At 38.5% G+C, this 22,250-nt stretch overlaps 1 protein-coding gene across 13 annotated transcripts in view; it reads right to left on the bottom strand.

The window, feature by feature from the left end:
• Positions 1 to 22,250, bottom strand: part of NRXN1 (neurexin 1) — a 668,036-nt gene that overhangs the window by 184,794 nt on the left and 460,992 nt on the right. The window lies entirely within an intron of this gene.

The following is a 22,250-nucleotide window of genomic DNA, read 5'->3' as shown; positions in this document are numbered from 1 at the left end:
TTGTTAGAACATATTACAGCTGTAGCTCACTTATTCCATTTGTGAGCCAATTAAACCAATTTTCAAAATTACCTGGTAGCTTGGTACAAGCCAGGCTAGGTGTGTTCCCCAGAGGAAATTAGGAAATGCAGCATAACTGCTGGGTTAGAACCAGTTTATGCAGGGGTAATAAACTGGCATGCAATTGTTGCCAAGCTCCAAAAAATCAACACAAAATAGTACTTAAATGTGAGAAATGGTGTGGGATTTCTGCTCTAATTAGTGTGCTGCTTTATCAGAAGAGTATTTGGTAACCAAAAGTGAAGACTCTGCCACATTAAAAAGACAAAAGCAAGGAGAGCTGCTCTTGGTTTTCTATTTCTATTTCATGGCATCTTCACAAGACTGTTCTGTAAGCACAATTTGCTCCTGATTTGACTCTGATGCTTCTCTATCCCTTCCATGTCAACAGTTCCCTCTCAAGATCCCCCACAGGCTCTCAAATATTTACTTGTCTTGTTTCTCCAATTATATTATTCTTTCTTTTTCCTCCCACTGCATTCTATCTTTCCCTGTCAATAAAAGACAGTAAATGCCTTCCCCAGGCTGGAGTCACACACAGACGGGCCAGAATGTTCTGCTGCTGATTGATCATTCAGCCACTGCCAAAAAGCACAGATCGTGTCTGAATTTTCCTTGTCTTTCTCCCAGTGGGAGATTAACAGGTCTCCCTCCATTACTGAACTGCTGATTTTCACCAAAAGAAAAAATAAAGGAAGGGAAAAACCCAAACAAACAAAACCCAAACCAAAAAAGAAAACCAGAAGAAAAGGCAAAAATTTAGTACTTTTGATAACTCAGGCTTCCACTAAATTTTTCTAACATGGGGCTCAAATGTTGCTGGAGAAAAAAAAAAGATTGACTGGTGGATATGATGATTACAGACACGTTTTTTTCAGAAATCAAGCTCCCTTCCCAGAAAATCCAAAACCTCCATCAGACATAACAGACTTTTCAAACTACCATGATAATAAAAGGCCATTTCTGGAAAAGGCACCAACCCCCCTCAAACTAGAAAATGCAGGAGAAAAATATAAATCTTACTGTTAGAAGTATAAGCAAACATTGCACTGCTTTGTCTTTTTCATTTACTTTCCAGGTAGAACAGCCATATTTTATCTTGGCCAAGAGAAACCTGTCATGGTTATCAAGATGCATTGTGCTGGTCTTCTTCTGCCCAGCCCTACATCTTGCCCAAGGCTCAGAACTAAGAGACAAACACAAAAACATGGGCTTAATTCCAAAAATTATTTTAAAGTAATAAAAAAAAGGTTGCTGCCCTAGGGAGATTTAAATGAATAATAAAACTGTTACATTACTGACTTTATCTGGAGAGGTCAGCATTTCTGTTTGGGGCCTATGTTGTAAATCAAGATACAAATCAAGCAAAACAATAACCTGTCATACTTTGCATTAATGTCTGATAGGAAAAATAGTCCTCCTGAGCATCAGGTTCTTACATATGAGAGTAATAACCTAGAAAGACACTAAAGTCCACAACAGATTTCTGCTATGCAAGGTCCTCCAGACAAACACACACCTGCACAGGCATAAAAGGGAAGGAACCACATACAGTGGTTCAAACCCAAATATGTGAGAATGAGATAAATCAGAAAACAACAAACCCCAAAAAAATTAAACAGCCCCTCTAAAAAATCCAAATACAATCTTTGATTTACACATTGACTGCTGAAAACCAGGAAAGCAAAGCTCATCACTTGCATTGCAAGAACAAACCACAGTTTAGGTCTGATTGTTAAAGAAATTTGTATGTATGAATGTAAAACTTTCCAATTTATGACCCAGCACTGCTTTAAAATCATGTAACAGCAGTAATAGACAGAAGTCTCTCCACAGCAATAACCATGTAATTTTTTTCCCCTACCAGTGATAATATTTTGATTTAATGTTCTACAAGTTTTATTCTCATTAAAAGTGCCTTTTAAAAAGCATGTCTAAAGATGATCAGCATTTCCAGTAAATCCAAAATGGAAGCTTGGAATATTTGACCATTACAATGCTGCTAAAAATTTCATGGAACAATCCAAAAATCAGAAAAAAAACTTAGCAAGAAAAGCTATTTATTTTTTTAAGAACTGGGGGCAAAAATGGTCCTTGAGTTGTCCAGGTAGGTAACACACACACAAGAGAATTTGATCTTGTCCATTTTTTGTTGTTGTTTTTACAGGGCTGTTTGACATACAACTTTTTTTCGGTGGCAGCTTGGCTGAATTAAAAACAAACAACATGACTTTAGGCTGTTAATGTTGATTGGGACAATAAACTGTATATTAAGAAAGAAAAGTGAGCCAATGTTATCAGTTTAGGAACTGCCAGAAAGAAACACCCTTTAAAAATTTAAGCTGCCAGTTCATGCTTTGGTTTGGGGTAAATATCAGATGTTGAATGTTTTTCCAAGAAAACACGCTAGAGAATTCAAGACCAGAGTGCTGAAGTGTCCACACCAGGGCATGTACCCCACACTTACTCCACACTCCTTTTTCCCATTATTGATGTGGCAGAGAGCCTCTGAACAGTGCCAGAGTTCCCTACCAGCTAATATTAACTACAGCCAAGTGTAACATTAGATTTTTACTTCTTGGAAGCCTTACCCTGTGCCCACAGCTATTTGAAATAACCAGCAGATGTCAAGACTAGAAAAAGTAATTCTGGGGGAGGGATCTAGAGGGAAGTTAATTCAGAGCTCTGTCTTTGGAGGTGTGGGACAAATGACTGGTTTGACTTTTTTAAGAATTATTTTTAATTTCTGAGTGACTTCTTACTCCCTTATTCCAAATAGTCTTCAAGAAATTATTCTCTTCCTCCTAAAAACATCCTTAAACATTATGATTGATCTTTCAAGCAGAATTCCTTGGTGATCTCACCAAAATCCTAGGTATTGAGTGTTAGAGTATTAGGTATTAAAGTTTTGCAAACTTTATTATTAGGTAAACTCAAACTTTATTATTAGGTATTAAAGTTTTGGAAATTTAAAAAAAAAAAATAAAATAAAATGAAAAACACCCAACCAAAACCAACCTTTTTGGAAATGGGCTTAGTGGAGCTTTGATGCCAAGCATAGCAGAGATACAATCATGAGTGATGTAATACTTAAAGAATTAAATCAGAGAGGCACTGAACCTTGACATAAATAATCAAATGACCATGAATATTTGTACATAAATGTAGCAGAAGGGAATCATTGGTAGCTACATCTTAAAAAGATGAGTCCTCAGTATGGGCAGTTTAAGGGGGGCAGGGGGGAGACCCAAAGACAATGGAAATAACCTTTAATTATGACAGGACAGTACAATAAAGGGATTTTTGTCTCTTCCACCTCATTGTGTGTTCTAGAAAACAACAGAACTCACATTCAGCATCCTTCCTGTAGACTTGAAGGAAATCATACTTTTTATGGGGACATTGCATATCTGTGTACCTTTATGTGATGGTCACAGCAGCCCTGTACACTGTTCCACCCCACCATAGACAAGGCTAGATCCTGCTGGCATCTCCCTGGGGATGAGCCATCCCTTCCTGAACGTGGAACCCTGGAGTCCCTGACACATTTCACACTGCTGAACACACACAATGCTGTTCCCCAAAAGGGGTGGAGGAGAGCCATGAGTGCCTTTGCTCAGCTCACAAGAAGAGAGCTCTCAAAGGAGCAGCTTTTGGGATCCACAGCCTCAAGCACAATCACTTGAACCTCTCCAAGATTCACAAAACCTTGATGGAGCAGAGCTCTAGCCCCAGACTTTTACTGCAAGAGCCTCAACCTCTGCCTTCACACCATACTCACAGTAGGCCCTACCAATTCCTTCTGACTTCAGATCACCCAAGAGGAACTAAGAAACTTCAGATTTTTTTTGCACAACAGACAAAACAAGACCCATCCTTTAAACATCCTTTAATTATATTCCTGTTTGTTCTGAGCCAGAAATGTTTTCAGTTTAGGGAAAGGACAGCTTCAAAACTACCCCCAGGAGAATTGGTCTCATCATTTTGATAGAACTGGTTGAACAGTCTAAAGTTCTTGGGAAATATCCAAGAAAACATGCATGAAGTCACAATCTCTTCAACAAAAGTACTTCAAAAGAGGATGCTGCCTTTATAAACTCTTTGCATGGGGTAGAAATGCTAGAGCATTAAACAAATCTGGGCTGGCAGTGCAATAAGCCTGAGTAAGAAACAGTGTTAATTAAACCTGTTAAGGATCAGAATGAAAGCTGGAATCTCTCCAGTTCCAACCCAAAGCTGTGCTAATAGGTTATCTACTGTCTTTGCTGTGCCCTTGCCTAGATCAAATTATCTTTTAGCTTTTCTGTTGAATGAAGAGAAGGGGTTTAGCTCTCTGAAGAAAAAAAGAGTAAGAAATACCTCTAAGCTGCAGATGATCTGGGAGACATAACCTATGACACAGAGCTCATTCCATAGTGTTGCTCTGAACTTCTGAGGATTCAAAAAGGATTTTTCACCATTGGAAGCAAGTTAATAGAGTTGGAGATAAGTTTCAGGGATGTGATAAAGTTAATTCCCCACCTGTCCACTCCTTGTCATCTATCCCCAGATTTGCCAACAGCTGAGTCCAGGAGCTGGGGAGGGGGGGACAGGGCATTGTGTGGCAGTGATCAGGAGTGCAGGAGCCACAGTGAGTGATTTGACAGCAATCACTGATCAACACAACAGTCATCCGTCTATTCTGACATACTGAGAAACAACCATGATGTTTTGGTTTTTTTCCCCCCACCTCAATTGGAAAGTAAAAAATAAAATAAAATTCAAAGACTAAACCAAGCATGCTTACAGAAACCCTGTTAGGGTGGCTTTTTGAAAGCTTATGCATTGTTTCATGCTTACATCTACTGGCTTTCTCTTTCAAACAGAAAAGGATGAAGGAAATATGTTGACTAAATGCTGTCATCCCATGTTAATAAAAAATCACCATTCAGTTAGATACTCCTGACAAGCTCATGACTGAACATTAAAAAAAAAAAAAAAATCTCTCTAAAACATAAGTTTACTTGTGTCACTACTTCAATTTACATAGAGTGTGTTAAGAAGAGTCTAAAATTTGTATGGAAGACACCACTAAGTATTACATGCACTAAATGGAAATCCCTTCCCCATTGAGAACTTTTTAACTAGAGTCATGAAATTTTTATCAGGTCGTAACTTAGAAGATTAGAAGACTGGTAGCACATTACTCTAAAAATCAAATCTGATTAATGTTTAATTGTAGCAATGTGCAGAGGTATTAATTAGGTGTACTTTCTATGACTCATAAATAGCTATTAGAGCAAAAACAAGAATAATTTGAAGATTAGCATGAAGAGAATGGTATACTTGAGTGCTAAATTATAATTAAATTGAATGGACTTTGTGTAAAATAATAGAAATTGTCATCCAATATAATAATTTTGATGCATAATGCAGTTATAACAAATTTTCCAGCAATCACGTCTGACACCTTTTCCTCAGGATATTTTTTTGTGCAGAACCCTCAGGTGTGAATTAAAAATGCATTTGTGCTTTCCAATGAGAACCACAGGGCAAATCTTAAAACCCATTTCCCTCATTTGGCTGGTACTGCACCAGTGAAGCATCCATGCAAGCCTTGCTAAAAAGGGCTCCTGATTTGTATATTTAAGTGTTGCAACTAAACTTGAAACTCTGAACCCTTGCATTTTGTTTTTTTCTTTTAACAAGCAATCCTCAAAGTCACACAGGGGTTATAAATCTTGTTTCAGGCTTTCATTTCTCCAGAGAGACACTTTTCTGGTGCATTTGTTACTGAGATGGTGCCCAGGAATATTTTCAGTGCTCATTCCCCTTCCTACAGTCTTGCAGAACCATTTTTCTCTGCATTGGCTGTCCTGTAAGATATAGCTTACACTGCATTCCTTAAAATACCACTTCTACTAATAATAAATAAGCACCTACTCTTCATGATCTTGCAGAAAATATTGAAAAAGTCACTGAGAAGCACCAACATCCAAAGTATATCAAATGAACCCAAGATTTCTGCTTTTTTATGCAAACATAAAAAACTTCAGGTATCTGCTTTTGGCATGAGCTACGTTTTCTAAATGCATTTTAACTAAAACAATTGAAATTGGAATTAGCTTCTACTGCACATGTCTGGAACAATACCAGAATGTAGAGCAAATACATAATCTTGTGCCTAATGAAGAAAAAAAAAGGCAAAAAAGCATGAAACAACTCATCCTATGTCTCTTGCTTCTAAATTATATATGTTGATTACATTTCTCTCATTACTTTAAAAGCCTAAATACATAATCAAAGAGAAGGTAATCAAATGGGTAAGACTTAAAATTTTAACTTAAAAAAAAGGCAAAGAGGGCAGTGATGCAACACCAAAGAAACTTTTTTAAAATTTTATTTTCATTTAATAATAAGATTAGTAACTAAAATCAAGGAGCTGCATGTTGGTCAGGTGATCCTCTGGATTACCTCTCTCTAATGGTAGAACCATTTTTTTTTTTCAGTTGCCATGCAGTAAAAAAATCTTTATGGCACAGGTCTGCAATGTGAAATTGAAAAATTTTAATTGAAAATTGAAATTTCTTGGAGGCTCGAAATACACAAGCCCTGCGTGACAGATTTGTATTATGCACTGAGTACCTGCTCCACTAAAAATATCTCAGAAGTGAGAATAGAATGAAACAAATTTGGCACAGTCTTCATCAAAAGTGTATTTTGAATTTTCAAGAAACATAATTATTACTGGCAACCACACTTACTTATTTTCTATTATTCAGAGAATGTGAGGTAAGGAAAAATTGACCAAATGTTTTGCCTTGAGAGCAATGTGAGTTTTCCCCATTTACACTTATTTCAAATACCCTCTTAATTGCATGATAACCAATAGAAACCCAACCCAACTACTGAGCTCTCTGTCTAACTTTACAGCCTTGAAATACTTACAGCAGGAATTCATTTTGGTCAGGAAACACAATGGGAACTTGCAGCTGGCTTGTAAAAGGTTACCTATTTTTCAACCATTAAATTATCTTTCAAAAACATCTTTTATTCTAACGTATTAATTTTTGGTTACAATAACTGGCTGTCTTTTTTTTTTTTTTTGAGTTTTAAAACAAGTGATGGATACAGAGAACTATTTTATTGCCTATGTTAATAAATCAAGCTACCAGGAGACAGAATTCAGATTTAAAGCATCTCAGGTAGCTGGAATTGGTAATAAAAGTTTTGTAAACTACTTTCATGGCTAAAAAATACCCACTACGACATGTAAGAGAATGTGTCACCTAATTGCTCTGTCTTTCCCATCACTACAGTGCTTAATCATCACATCCCTGGTCCACAACTCCAGACACATTCAATTGTGCTAAAAGGTGATAAATTCAGCAGTATTAATGGATTGAGAAAAGGGTTTGACCTTTGGAAATGTACGTTGGGTTCTAGGAATTGTGGATGTGCCGTGTTTCGTGTGAAGAGTGGATGCACTGTGACATTTTTCCTTTAATCTGTTCCCAATGCTGGGCAACTCAGTGCACTAAAAGTTTCTTACCTCCTGCACTTCTAAGTTATTCTAGAAACAACAGTTAGGAATTCTTCCTGTTTATTTTAACAAAATATGAAATAGGCCTCCATCCTGAATATTGATTAAAAACCTTTCAGGTAGTTGTTACCTTATGGATCCTGATTTTAGAAAAAGCAAGCAACGGCAATCACAATTGTAATTATCATAAAAAAAGGCCATTTTATCATCAATATATAGAAGATGTGCTATCATCAAAATGGACTAGAAAACATTTTTCTTAATATATTTCTAGAAAAAGAAAATTTTCAAAGCCCTCTCCTTCCTGGTGCACAGCAAGAAAAATAAACCTTGTACATTTCTAAAAGCAAAGAATGAAACAAAGATTCAGTTACCAAGGCGAGTCAAAAGTTGACTCCTGAAGCCACAGTGTGGGAGTCTGGATCAAGTCCCAGTCTGAACTAGGTGGGGAAATAATCTGAATCCAGGTATTTTCCAGTCCCACTGAAGCCAGCACTAGCTGGTTATTGGTGCCAAGCAGAGACCCTTTGCTTTCTGCCTGGTACATTCTACCACAATCCTGAACACTTTCTGTGTTCTGCTTTCCATTGAGAAATGGGACAGGCAGAAAACTCACTTTTCCACCTTACAGAGCACTAGTGCCTAGATCAGACCACTGGTGTTTCTCCTGCTGCAGCCAGTTCTAGCAGTGAACAGGAGCTCACAGACACTAAATGGGTAACCCTTGATTTGCCTCTGCAAGGTTCAGGTTTGGTGGTTTTAACCTGAGATTAGAATAACAAATTTGAAGTCCCATAAAGTTTTCCCTGACTGTGGTGTATAGGCTTAAGATAGGGAGGAAAAAAAAAAAAATTAAAAAAAAAAAAGAAATCTGAGCATCCCAACCAGGAAATTTATAAAAAAGCCTGTTGAATACCTGTAGAAAAGCCTGCTATCTGCCTAAAAATAAGCCCTAAGTGCCAAAGCCCTACTGTTACCTCCCCAACAGGACCAAGAGGAGAAGCACTAACTTTTCTCTTGATACCATCATTTAGTATCACTCAGAATCCATCAGGCCCAAAAGGAAGCACAGCAAAAGTGAGGCGCAGGGAAGGCTCCACCACCTTCTCCACTTCCTGAAGAGTATTCATGATTATCCTGCTTTCTCCACACCTACCTTTCAACTAACCTGCCACAGGTTAGTAATGTGCCTGTGATCAGGAGATCTCTTGCAATCTGACCCTTAAAAAACAATTACAAAACACTCCAAACCAGTAAGCTTTCTAAAGCTTTCCTGGTGTACAAATCAACCTTGGCCACACTTTCCAAAAAATGCTAACAATGTTAGGAATGGTTGTGATAATCCTATCTGTGGTACATGTGTGGGAGAGTATGATTCATGCAAAACCATTTCCCTGTCTTGATTCTTCATGTTACTGTACATTACAGGAAAAAGGCAGCACAAAACTCTCAAATATTTTCAGTGAGAAAAGGAAGGACTGTAGGGAACCAATTAGGTTTGCCAGTAAACCAGAAGTGCCTGTGACTGTTGCCTCTGAGGGTCAAAAGTAATAAATTCCATGCACCACTATCCTGATATTACCTGTGTAGCAGGGGATAGTGAAGATTAATGTCATAATTAGAAATGCTGAACAATATCTCCATTACAAGACAGATAAAGCTGCAATCCTGACAGTCACAGCAACAAATTTATTCATTGTTTTTCTTCCAACTGAATGAAAGGATGTACATTATCAGTCTGGACAACTTCTAATATTTTGGGTCAATGAAGCAAATCCACGACCTGCCTTTGTGACTGCAGAAGTGCAAAATAAGCTGGTGAAGCTGCATGGCACAGCTTGGGGGAGAAGGAGGTCAGACAGGGTGACTAAGGGAGGGTGCCCCAGAGGAAACCCCAGAACACAGTCATCTGACCCCAGCACACACAGAGAATTGAGATTTAGACCCAGAGAACAATGCCAAAGAGATAAAACCTCCTCCATGCTTAAAGCAGACTGAGCTTTTATAACATGAGCAGCCTGGAGTTGTGACAACTCTTAATAGCCAAAGGATTTTTTAAAATCAAAACTCCACTAAAATCATTAGAAAGCTGCATCCCAAATAGTCAGCAATGTAAATAAACTAGAAAGCTTACATTGGGAATTAAAGAGGAAAGCTTATCCTCCATGACTTGTGAGCGATTTTTATCTTTTAGATAAACTTCATGCACTATTGTGACAAGAAACCTTAAAAAACATTTCACAGCTAAGCCTGCAGCCAGTGAACTGGCCAAACAGCTCAAAAAGCTGCAAAATAAATTCACCCCAACTGCACGCTATTTTCTCAATATAACCAAATGTGTTTTGCTCAGCAATCTATTTAGCCCATTGGGGTTATTTTGGATTTCCACCAGGATGGTTCAAATTACCTCACCACTCCCACACATCAACCAAAGCAAACACTTGCTAACATTTGAGAGGTGGGCGAGGAGGCAAACTTAGTTACATCACCAGCACCTTTCCCACAAGCTGACGAGGAGGCACATGCCAACAGTCAGGGAAGAACACAGCAACAGGCCTTGGCAGGGCTGGAGAGCAATTCCCAGCCTGACAGAGCCACCTTTCTTCCCCACACTTAGCAGCAAAGCAGTTCTCTAGTGTTAAAAAAGAGGGGTAGGTATGGCAGAGAGAGAGAGCAGGTTTCTGGTGCTGCTGCACAATCTTGGAGTTTGCTGCTGACACTAAGACCAATGGGTATTAAAGAAAAAAAAAAGCTCAGCAGCAGCTCCCTCACTCCCATTTCTGGGTCTTCAGGAACAACATCAGGGAACCTCGCTGTGGTTACATCCAAGCATTCCTCTTAGAGCATTCCTAGACCCAAGCCTTCCAGTTAAAGACTGCATCATAAATGGGAGCCTGCAACCTAAGAAGAACCTGCTCTACCCCCCTCTTGCTGGCAACAGTGAAGACATCCAGGCTAACTTTAGCAAAAACACACAGCAGAAGTCTCCATGGCATTCCCAATACCGATAGGAACGGAGCCTGATCTTGAAAGCATAAATTAGCAGGGCCTGCCTACAGAGCCAGCTTCACTGCTAGCCATCAAGCAGAACATTTTTTCCAATACCCAGCAGCATTGTTGCAATTAAACCAGCCATTTCTTACCTTATGCTGGCAAACAGGCAACACAGATTAGCCACAGTTGTGATTGTTAATAACCTAGATGTACTATTTGTCACTCTGTCTTCCCTTTTATGAAAAAAACAGAGCCCATTCTTTCATTTTCTTCTGGGGAATTTAATAAACCAGAGCATTCAAAGAACTAGAGTGTATTGCAGATTATTTTAGTAGCTGCCTTCCCTCCCTACCTCCTTTTGAAAAGCCGAGTACTCAGAACTGGACATCCTTTTTCAGCTCAGATCCCAGCAGAACTGTGCTAACACCAAACTTTTCCTCCTCTGCCACCCCCTGTGTTGTCAATGCATCCCAGATTGATGCTTGTCTGTGTCTGCAGCAAATTGCAATCAGCTGTAACTTCCCAATCTTTTCTGTAGAACTACTTCTAGGCCACAATTATTCCTCATTTTATAGCTGTGCATTTGATTTTTCCATCTTAAGGTACAGGAATCGTCGCTTTCCTTTGTAGAAATTCATCTTCCTGATTTCAGATTATTTCTCCACTTTATCAAGCTCATTTTGAATTTTAATCAGTTCTCCACAGTGCTTGCAACCCCTGTCTCCCCTCCTCCCACACTAGCACAGCTTGGTGTCATCATGTACCACACTACAGCTGTGACAAGGAGACGTGCTGGTGGTTTTTTTGAGTTTGAATATGCAGTGAAAAGCAAGAGGAAAGAAAAGAAAATCAATGCTTTAAGAATGTCAGTTTAAATAGCCAGCAAAATATTCAAAAAGTAGATTAGGATTAAAACCCCAGAAATGTTAAATATTTTCCAAAGGAGCATCTCAGCTGAGCACTAAGTTGTGACAAGTTTTTAGCTCTGGGGAAGGCATTGCCCATTAATTTAGCCCTTGGCAGTACCTATCTGTAATTATATAACCACATTAAAAAGAAATATAACCAAGGGAGTTTCTGTGTTTGTTTATGGACCAGGCAATATCTGGTGGAAAGCATGAGATTTGCAGCACTTTTAGTCTTATTCCCATCTTAATTATATTATTCTTATATGTTTCCTGGAAAGAAATACCCAAATCATCTAGCCATGGTTTCATTTTCTCCTTTGCATTATCCACTGATTTTTTTAGAATGTACTAACAGCAGAGCCATCTTCTTTTAGCCTCAGAGTACATACTCAGGTGTTTTTGTATGCAAGCAATTAGAAGACTGAAAAGTCTGAGAAAATGTTCCTCTGTATTGTTCCATGGAGAGCAAATCTAGAAGCACCAAACAACTGCAGCATCCCATGGCACTACTACAGCCAAGAGTTACTGCTCACTGTGCAAAGTGACTTGCAGATGTATACACAAAATCTTGCAATTAAAAGAAAATAAAAAGCCTCAAATGGGAAGTCACCTCCAAAAACCCTCCTAACTGCTATCCTACAAACACTCCATGCATATGTGTATATGCTTCCTGCTAAAACCCAACTCTTTTCAAACCAAAGGTGGCAATTTGACATTAAACATTCCTTACATGAGCTTAATTAGGAACTTCATAGCACATTCACTAACATGTCAAAACCCCGTTTGCTTTGGAAACAAGCAGTAGAGAATTCCCCTGGCTTTTCCTGTTTGCTGAGTAGCAAATCAAAACACTACAGAAACCTGGGATATCAGGGAAGGCGCTCTGGGAAGGAAATAAACCAAAACCAACTTGTCAAATGGGACTCCCTGCTGCTGCCTACCATGTGGTGCTCTAGTGAGCTGCATCTGTTCAGCTATTAAACATCGTGGTGAGCATGATACCGACAGCAGTGGCATTATCAAATATGCTGAGTGGTTATTAAGGCTCTCTAGAATAATCTTTCCACTTTTTATTTTGGTTGGTAGAAGTTACTGTAAGGTAGCTTCATGTATGGTAATGCTCTTTGTGCTTATCCCTAAATGAGAAGGCGCTGCTACACTGACAGCCCTAAAAATTCCATCTGCTATGCCAGGGAAACAAGGAGTACTTTTGCTGCAGGAACTCTCCATTGTTCCCTGGAATTCACTGAGTCAGGGGAAAAAAGCCCCCTGTGGGGAGCAAGGGTTCGAGGCAGACAGGAAGAAGGCAGTCTGTTGCATTGGTTTGTAGGCAGTAAATTGCAAGTCCATCAAGGGGAAGGCTGAACTAAAAATAAGAGATTCTGGACCCAAAGTAGAGCAAGATTCCTGCCGTAATGTTTCATCCTCATCCTTCAATCCAGAGCCCTGGGATGAAGAGAAGTACCTGACCCAAAGGCAGAACAACAGAGGGAAAAATTCCCAGTCCTGTACAGGCAGCTTTTCTAGCCCACAAAGAACGTGTAATGCTGCAGCAGCAAGCGTGATTTACATCTCCTCGAGGGAACATCTGGACTTACATTTCACCCTTGACTGAACATAGATCATCACCTACAAATTCCAGCACGAGAAGATAAAGCCACGTTAGCAGCTTCATGAAGGCTTGGGGATAATTTCACGGAGAGCTGGCAAAACCGAAGGGCTGTGTCTTTCCTTTGTTCCTCAGCACCCCCTCCTCAATGTAAGCTAGGTAATTATGGAAAGGCAGGAAATGCATGAGTCAGTTCCTTCAGCTAATCCACCCTCTGAAGCATTAGCATGTTTCAGTGTAAATGGGCTTTCACAAACAGCCAGATATTTCAGCCTCTCCAAACGCTTAACAGGGAAACTCACCTGTTGTTAGTGGGGTTGTTACATTAAACATAAGCCACCAGAACACTGAAAATTGACAGTATCAGTTCATTAAATCTTTATCCAGTCTGTTATTGTTGCAGGAATTCCTCTGAGTGGTATGATCTAAGCAAAAAATAAAATAATAATAATGAAAAAAAAAAAAGCAGCAACAGACCACTGTCAAGTGGGAAGAATCACTGCTGGATTCAAAGAGAAGGCAAATATTGTACAATTGTTGTTGTTGCTGGGAGAGAAAGCAATAGGCTGCTCAGTGATCCACCAGCAGTGGAGATGCACTGATGTCAAGGGTGTCAAGGTAAGAGAGACAGTGATTAAAGAGCATAGGCAAGTAAGTGAAAAGAAGATAAAGACACAATTGGCAGCCAGGGTTTCAGAAAACACAAATAAATTTCCTGCTCTGGCTCTGTTTGCTGAATAAGGCTGGTGCAATGGGCTAGTGCCAAAGACTGCAAGAGTTAAGTTAATTGGATGTAAGGTAGGAGCCAAGCCCTGTGTGTCCAGTTCCACCCTGGAACTGGACACACAGTGATTTTACACCCACCCAGTGATTTTACTCCAGTTTCTCCTCACTGATACAGTGGTGTAAGGAAATGGAGGAAGGCTCAAGACCATGAAACAGTCCAGAAGGAGAAAAGCAAACTATAAAGCATTTAATATGAAAAGAAGTTTTCAATTTCATGATGACACCGAGGCTTCACAGAGCAAAACCTGAATTAAGTAAGTGGTCTAATTAACTAATTGTGAGTTACAATTAAGGTAGTATCTCACAAAACCAGAATAGTATTAAGATGAGCTTTCCTTATTTGCACAAAGTGATTAACTGCATTAGCAATATTTACTTAAACAAATGACTGAATGAAAGCAGAAGGCTCTGTAAAATTCTGCACCTCACCTCACACCTTCCAGTAGTTTTCTGGCTTGATGCAGATCCTGCTCATACTCATATTTCTGCAATATTTTCAAACAACTCTACAGTGGAAGTGATGGGATGATGATTACTTGGAGTTAGAATCAGAATCTGTCCAGGTCACCTGCAGCACTTTTGCCCTCATCTTGCTCTGCATCAATAGGCCAACCACTCCAATATTAAAAATAATATTGTTCATACTGCATATCCACTGAAAAACCACTACACTGGTACTTTGTGCTGCAGTGCACACTTCATCCTTATCCTCACTTAGGGCTCATAAATTCAAAAGACAAGGAGCTAATGGGCCAGATCTTGGATTCTTGGCTGTTATTTGTAGGAAACAAACCCTGACCTGTCCTGGGCAAACCTAGCCCCTCTTCAGTGGGTCAACAGCAGTCTGAGAGTCACTGTCCCTTATTCAAGCTGCCACTAGGAGCTAATAGCTTAATCTAGGATATGCTGAATGTGATGCCATTGCTCCAGTCTCTCTGTTTTTTGTGTTTTTTTTTTTCCCCAAACCACAGACTGTCAGCCCAAAGTGCCTGAAACCTGTCCTCTGCCTGCACTGTCAGGGCTTCTGACACACTAGGTACACATTCCTTCCACTTGGTGTTGAGCCAGGCATGCCCAGCAGGGAGGAGGGAGTACAAATCCTCTTGTGCTTCTCTAAAATTAGACAAGGACTAGGCAGGAATAAGCTTGGAAATGTTATCAGGGCTGACTCTCTTACATAGAACAAAATGTATATGCTTATATATATATATATAAGCATATAATATAGATATTATTACATCTATGTCTAAATATAATAAGCAGAATATAACCTCCATAGAATAAGAGGACAAAAGTATCCTGCTCTTGGATTTCACTCTCAGTCATCCAGAGCTCTCATTCTCTAAATAATGACAATAATTTCCTATATTTCAGCTCCTTCTTCATCTGGGTGATCAGCCAGGTTACAGTGAACACTTCAATGGTTCTGCTACTCCAAATAGTCAAGTATCCTTTTAATCTTAATAAAGTTGCTAAAACGCCTGCTAAATTTTTCATCAGTGCTTTTTATACATGGCAATGTTCTGGGAGAGCTGGTGCCAAGTTATTAAAATATCTACAACCTCCATACACAAGCATGTTGGCTAGTAGCCAGCACCAGGAATTTTAAATTACAAGTATGTGATTAGATTGTGATGGATCTAAAATGTCAATGAGAGGAGATAACATTAACTAGGAATGGTGGGAGGCAAGATGGTCTATTTATTTATTTGTACATCATAAACTAAATCCTGTGTCCTCCTTTCTCAAGCCAGAAATTTGTTATTTTAACTTGAAAAGCCTTGACACCCGAGGATATGCCTCCTAATTCTGGCCACATCTTGTTGCTGCTTTTGTTTTTTAATTAAGAGGAACTTATCAATGGTTCTCATCAAGAAGTTCTTCCATGTGAGTAAACCATACAGTCACCACCTAAGGCGACTCCCCTGTCCTTGCTATGCCTCATTTCATGGGAAAGAAAAGGTATGCAATCCCTGAGACCCCTGGATGTTTGCCCCCTGTTTCACTGGGATTCACTGGGACTGCTGAATTTGCACAACACACGGATTTGTGATCGAAGACATGGCAGAAGAACAAGTTGGGGAACAAGGGAAAGGGAAAAGAAAGAAATAATCCTTGAAAATATGACTGGATGTAATCCATACAGTAGTTCAGAGCTTTAAAAGTGACAATGCAAAAAATTAGAGGAGCCTTATGAGGAGGTCATGAGCCTCTTCAAGTTTCTGCTAATTGAATATGCTTGGTCTTGTGCTTGTTTTTCCAATTTGGTCCACTTAAATTCTTAAAAATGCAGAGTTTTTGTTATAAATATAACATGACCCAGGCCAAGCCCCTTCTATTCCAAATCTTGGTGCTTTTTTAAGCTCAGAAAGAAAATTAAGTTCCATGTTTATGTTCTCTCCTCATGCCAGATCTAAGGTTCCATTTGTGCACAGTGTACAACAACCAAGTCATAGGAAGACTTGCCATCAAATTCAGCACCAAAGTTCTGGATCTTAAACAGTCCTGCAACAGATGGATCCAATTTCCAGTGTAATTTTGAGATATGCAGGATCAGAAGGGAATTTAGAACCCCCTACCTGATCCGTACGATAACTTCATACAACACCACGGCCACATGCAATCCTTTCCATGCTGTTTTCAGCTGATTCTGATAAAAGTGGGCCCACCAGAAGTGTTTTAAAGACCTACCCACCTTCAGCCAGGCTTTACACCTTTTCTAGGAGGAAACACTTGAGAAGGTTCATCATTGATGAGGGCTGGAGCATTGTGCCACTGGCACGGTACCCTTAGCTGGAAGTTGGGTCCCACTGGATGTGCAATTTTCTCTGGGCAAGGGGCTGGCAGGTGGTGACCCCATTACACAGCATGCTTTTTTTGGGAGGGAAGCTTTTATTCTCCCAAATGCATAAAGGAGTTATTTGCTGGATAGAGGGAAGTGAGAATTTCTATTTTATCCCAAGATAGAAGAAAAGGAGAGGAGCTCCCTCCCTCAATCACATTTCTAGGCTGAGGAACCAGGCTGGGAGATCATCCCTACCACACTGGTATACTGGACCTTCCACAAAACATCAGGATTTCTCCTTGCAGTGCTCCCTCATGGCAGTCAGAGTCAAACTGCTCAATTACATCATCTGTACAAATTCCATTCATATTTTTCATACAGTAAGGTATCAGTCTGTTCTGTGCCAGAATTATCACATTTCCATGACCTTCCCTCAGCAATTTGGCCTGTTTATGGCAAGAACAGACCACTGTTGCTCAGTGTGCAATAACAGATTGTGCAGAGTATTTGAGACGGGGAATTAACAAATTGCTTACATAATAAAAGCCCTTTTCAAAGCTTTTTTTAATCTTTGTCTCTGCTGATACAAAAGAATAACTTAATTGCATGGTTTCGAGGCATGACTTGACCATCTCAGTGATTCATTTATTTTCTTTCCTACAAAGTTAGATCTTTAACCTGATCAGTGAGGTAAATGATTGCTACATTTAGTACAAATTCCCTAGATTAATTCATTGCTCCCATTCTAATTAACTTAATGTTTGTGTGCATTGAATTGCTTTCTCACCTACCTGTCTAGTTCCATAAATGAGTCTTCTTTGATTGCACTGGCTTTTTTTAATTCAAATCCATAAGTGAGTAGGGAAATCCTTCTTCCATAGTAATTTTTTTTTCAGTTTAAAGGTTAACGTATAGTCTGGTTGCTGAGATTTTTGTTCCCCAAAGAAAACAACCACTGTCCATAACAGTTAAAATTCCTACAGTATTTTACATTCACATATAGAAATGAAGAAAGAAATCACAAATAAATATTGCATCTATAATCATAATAAGGAAATATCAAATAATAACAGAATTCTATAACATCAACCTTATGAAATTTTCTTTTACTTCAAGGTAGCAGAATATTAAAAACTGCTCTGATAAACATAATGGTCTAAAGTCTTTCCAGGGCTCCAAAACAATCCCTGATGCCCACTTAGCTGATATGATGATGACCTGGTTTTCAGAGGTGCTGACTGTGTTGAGCCTCCATTGACTTCAGCCACTGTTGTGCATGTTCAGCACTTCTAAAATATCAGATTTCTGAAAACTAGGTCTGTCTTTTTTTTTTTTTCTTTTTTTCTTTTCTTTTTTTTAGAATCTCTTCCTGGACGTGAATAATTCAATTTTAGACTGATTACTATTTCATGAATATACAAGCCAACACTGGCCTTCCCAAATCTTTGCTTTCCATAAATATGCATCTAATAATAAGGAATCTAGATTTGAATGATGATTATTAGAAACAATCATTTTCTAGAAATATTATTTTTTAAATATTATTAAACTCTTCCTGGGAAAATTAATTAGCTCCAATGCAAACCACTAAAAATCAAAGGTATTTTTATCATCAATCTCACCGAAAGTATATTCAGCTCTCTAGGAATTGATCCAAATACAACCAAGTCAATAAAAATCAATTGACTTTCCATTAGACATTAAGCCCAAGACATGAGAAGTATTCAAAAAAGAATAACAAATGCATTTATCATAAAATATTGCAGTTCTTTCCCTGGTACACTCAAACACAGAACTCTGATCCTTGCTTGAGTTTTTCTCCTTCTGTTCCCTTGAGGGAAGGTCATTATACTTGCATAAGTTAAAACTATCCATATTTTATGGATATGTACAAAAAAGTCTAACAGAGTCAGCTATTAAAAGCCTGCTGTAGCAGAGTACTGCATATGTATAACTAAGAGACAGAGGGAGGGGAGTAGATACTAATACTCATTTTAAGTGTGCTGAAAGTTTTAAAAAAAAATAAAATTAAAAAATGCCATTTCTACAATATATGTTTTAATACATGTAGTAAGTTAATATTTGGGACAAAGAGCATGAGCTGAGTTTACTCACTGCCCAAAACTCTATTTTCTGTAAGACACACAATCTTTCCTCTCCCGTGACTGTTCACCTCAGTCATTAATTGTAACTCTGAAGGCCTCACAAACACATCCTGGAAGTCTAAGGACAATATTGATTAATCCATCATGCCAGTAACGCTACATCTTCACAGTATTTCAGGTTAATTGTGTTGTGCCTTGCATATATTGATGCCATCTGTTTTAACCATACCCTGCTTTTTCAGGTAATAGCAAATCTTCTGAAGCAGTTTTCCATGCTTTATCATCACAGTATTAATCTTATTGGTTAGCATTTCCTCCAAAATATTGTTTCCAAGTGACATGAAATATAATGAAACAAACAAACAAAAAAATCTACTACCATCTACCCTGAGCTTTATTTCTTTTTGTTTTGATATGTTTTCTATATCCTAAGTATAAACAGTCCCTGTCTCTCACTGGAATCACAGGGCATTTTGCCCCACTTTCCTCCCAGAGGGGGTTGGGACAACATTCCAAACACTGCCACATCTGCCTTAGTCCTTATTTTAGATCTCTGAAGGTTTGCTGTATGAATGCTCATCACCACTTTACATAATTCAGCAGGTAAATGAGATTTATTAATACATTCTGTAAATGAGATTTATTAATACATTCTCACCCTGTTTGAGTTAAGAGAAGTGATCAGTTCAGCTTAAGTAGTTCATGTGCCCTAGGCTAGGTGTCTTTGGAATGCCAAGGCTTTGTACTTCTAAATGCTCTGCTGGCCTTATGCTCCATACAAACTTCTTGTTCTTAACTTCAAAATCAGCTATCACCATAAAAACAGCTGCTTTGTGCTCCACAAATACTTTGATTTTCAAACAAACGACACAGACAAAGAAGACACACAAACTGCTGATTCTTTCCATCAGGCATAAAAAAAAATGTTACATTTTGTTATAAAGTCTTTCATTTTAACAATGAAAGATGAAAACACAGTATAATTTACATATTTTTTATAATGGCTGAAGTCTGTTGATGGAAATATATCCTTCTCAAACAGAGCAAATAGCCCTTGTGCAACACAGGAGAATTACAGTTTTCTATGCTTCCAGCACTGACAGAAAGAGCAATTCAACAGGACTTAGACAAAGATATCATGTCAAAAGGCCAACTTCACTTAATTCCTCACCATAGGAAAGCTAAAAATTCAAAGTAGCAACAGCACAGTGCCTGTGGAAGACAATGACATTCATATGTTTGTACACTTTGCTTTCTAATGAGATGGGATAACAGGGTAGGAAGAGAAGAAAAGTGGAGGTAGGAACAGGAATCACTGACAGAATTACCTAAGGGCATTAAAACTCAGACAAAAAGTTAAGGGCAGGAGTGCACATGGTGATTAATTGAACACTCTATGGGAAGCTGCTGCTTTTTCCATGTGGCATGGAGATGGATGCACTCCATGTCATGACAAGAAGAAAAAAAAGGAAGCTTGCAGTAATTATCAGAGCTACTTGTCCTTCATTTATCCATCAACAGGAGAGGAAGTGGCACTAGACTTTTAGGTAGGATATCCATTTCCTCTTGAACTAGATCTCCCAGCAGAGACAGCACAGGAGCCCACTTCCAATGAGAAGTCAAATGATTGAAATGAAAGCAAATTGCTGCAGCTCTGGATGGCTAAAACATTTTAAAATCTCTCTCCTGAAGTACTGTGCTGCATAGGTATCATACACACAAACAGTTCCTTATATTTATGCTGCTACAGTACAGGTGGAGTTTTATAACAATCTATCTTGGAATTGAAAATATTTGCATTGGATCTGTTAAGAGTCTGGAAGCAATGCAGACTACACATTTTTAAAAATGTTTCTCATAACAATGGCTATTCAGAGAGGTTAAATGATTACTTTAAATAAATATGTCCCTAACCTAACACGCAAAGTGTGATTCAGATGATCAAGCAGCAATTTTTAAAATCAGAGTTTGTTACAAGCTTGATTTCATTATTAGGTTTATATTGTCTTTAAGTAAACAGAATAATAAAGAGGGCAAGCACACACTGAAGTACCATAATCTAATTTCTAATTTCTTCTTCTGTTTCTAGAGTTAAGGAAGTTAAGCACAAGCTCCCTCAAAGCTCTCAAGCACCCTCCCCAACATGCTAGTGAGGGCTATAATCTAAATTTTTTTTTAAAACAATAGTTCCAGGGCAACTTTTTTTGCCACCACACACAGGTGAGTTATCCATGCACAGTGCATCTCCAGGTACACAGGCACTTTGTGCTCATGCATATTCACAGTGAGTGGGTACATGCACAAGAATGTGCAGAATTAAACACTTCCCTCCTTCTAGTTTTATCTCCTTCCATTATCCATAGCATGTTTCTGGCTGTTTAGTAGATAAGACACCCCTAGAGGCATCTACACCTTGGTGAAAGAAGGAAGTTTTGAAGGACAAACCCCTCCTACTGTTTTCATTACAGCTGGCTTAACACAGCAGTTGCCAAAATGGAAACATTTAGACCCAATAAACTACTTTTCAAGTACAACACATACATAGACCTCCCTGTTTCTATGTTCTCTTCATTTTTAGAACTGTGATATCTCACAACATCTTTCTGAGCTAAAATGGATCCCAGGTAAAATTCTCAGAAGTATCTGCAGCTCAACTGACTTTAATGAGATATATGGTCTTTGGTGTCAAAAGTGCTTTTGAAAATACTGCCTTTCAACTTCCCTTTGAATATTATCCTTATTTGAATTAGATTCTGGGAAATTATGTCCCAATAGTTTTCCAAGCTTTGTCTATCTCTGACAACTGTCATAAAAGTCCTTGCCAAATGTCTTAGGATTTCAGGTCAATCCCTCAGTGCCTCCACTCTAGGGACAGACTACTCTGAAGCTGCTCTCAGAGGTCAAACCTCATTCCAGTGGAATTTCACACAGTTACCATTTTGCTCTGAAGAGAACAGGCTTCAGGGAGGTTCCCAAAGTCCCTTGCAAAGGCAGCAGGGGGAGGCCAATATCCCCTCATACAACAGAATGATAAAAGGCTTTGCTGCTTCACAGAAATTTCAAAAGAACTACTAAAGTATAATTTACCATTTTCCCCTCCCTATTAAGCTGGTAGTGTTTCTGACCATAGAAAAATCTCAATTATTCTTTTTTATTTTTTTACCATCTTTTGCTACAGCATGGGTGTAAGTTATTTGAGAAAAGTAAAAACTACAAACATTTATGAGCAGGCAATAATTTTTCATCTCCATCTCATCATTAATGAACATAATGTTTGCTTTAAAATAGAAATATCATGGCTAAATGAAAGAGCAAACAAATATTATAGTTTTGATAGACTTCAGGTATAGTAAAATTACAAGGAAAACATTCTTTTGTGTGCTAATGAACAAGAAAAAAAAACAGTAAGAAGAAGGTAACTCTGTTGTCCACAGAGGGTGGGTTTGCTCTGAGATCACAAATAAAGAGGTAAATTATAACA

This window comes from Serinus canaria, chromosome 3, assembly GCF_022539315.1.
Source record: "Serinus canaria isolate serCan28SL12 chromosome 3, serCan2020, whole genome shotgun sequence".
In the NCBI taxonomy this organism is placed as follows: domain Eukaryota; kingdom Metazoa; phylum Chordata; class Aves; order Passeriformes; family Fringillidae; genus Serinus; species Serinus canaria.
Note: the sequence above shows the minus strand (reverse complement) of the source record. Positions and strands in the feature narration are given on the sequence as shown.